This window comes from Myotis brandtii, unplaced genomic scaffold, assembly GCF_000412655.1.
Source record: "Myotis brandtii unplaced genomic scaffold, ASM41265v1 scaffold470, whole genome shotgun sequence".
Taxonomy (NCBI): domain Eukaryota; kingdom Metazoa; phylum Chordata; class Mammalia; order Chiroptera; family Vespertilionidae; genus Myotis; species Myotis brandtii.
This window is the reverse complement of record NW_005367953.1, coordinates 1,909,478-1,910,750: the sequence shown is the minus strand read 5'-3', so window position 1 is coordinate 1,910,750 and position 1,273 is coordinate 1,909,478.

The window sequence follows — 1,273 nt, the reverse complement described above, 5'->3', positions numbered from 1 at the left end:
ATTATCTCCTGGACTGTAAGTATCCTGTTTTTGCATCCATTGTTTTTCCAGAGGCACCAGTACAATGCTTCGCAAGTAGTCGACCTTCACTGAAGGATAAATGAGTAAAAACATAAAAAACAAATTTGGTGTATTTAGAAGTTTTGAATTTATGCTGGAGACAGGCTTGAAATTTTGTAATTTATAAAGGAATTTTTCCATATTTTGTCATCATTATCGTCTGTTAGGATTCTGGTATCTAGTGGCATTTTTGCTATAGTTAACTTTTCTAAAACTCTGACATATCATTTAGCCATTAATGTGAGGAAAACCGAGAATTGAGCATATTTTATTATTTTTCAGTGTTAACGGGAGTAGCCCACATACAATGCTTTATTGGGAGAGAAGAAGTGTTTCAAAAATACTGATTTTTATTTTAAATGTAATGTGACTGGAACCCAGATATAAATCTAAAATGCATCGCCCTAGCTGGTTTGACTCAGTGGATAGAGTGTCGGCCTGCAGACTGAAGGGTCCCCGGTTCGATGTCGGCCAAGGGCACATGCCTGGGTTGCCAGCTCTATCCCCAGTGTGGGGTGTGCAGGAGGCAGCTGATCAATGATTCTCTCCCATCATTGATGTTTCTATCTCCGTTTCCCTCTCCCTCTCTGAAATCAATAAAAAATATATTTAAAATATATTTAAAATAAAATAAAATGTATGCGTGTGACAGAAAGTAAATTAGTAATTTACTGTTTGAAATTGTTGGATGAGTAATTATAGTTAACATAAAATCATAATGATTAATTATATAGTTAACATACAATTATTTCCCAGTAATAAGTATGTCACAGATTGCCTATTTAACATTCTTCCAGACTTTTTTTTTTAGGAATCTTGACAGACCCTTCATCTGGAAATAAGTGGCATTATAAACATAAAGACATCTGTCTCTTATGATTATTCTTTTGTTTTGGGTATATTTCTTTATTATTTTTTATTATCTTTGTTGTTGAAAGTATTACAGATAAATCAACAAACAACACGTACTGGCAAGGATGTGGAGAACAGGGAACCCTAATACACTGTTGGTGGGAATGAAGACTAGTACAACTAGGGGAAAACAGTGTGGAGTTTCCTCAAAAAATTAAAAATGGAATTGCTGTTTGACCCAGTGATCCCACTTCTAGGAATATATCCTAAGAAGCCTGAAACACCCATCCGAAAGATTATTCTTTAAAATTATTCTCTAACTATACAAGCTTTAAAAATATGCTTTGACTACTGTGTAATA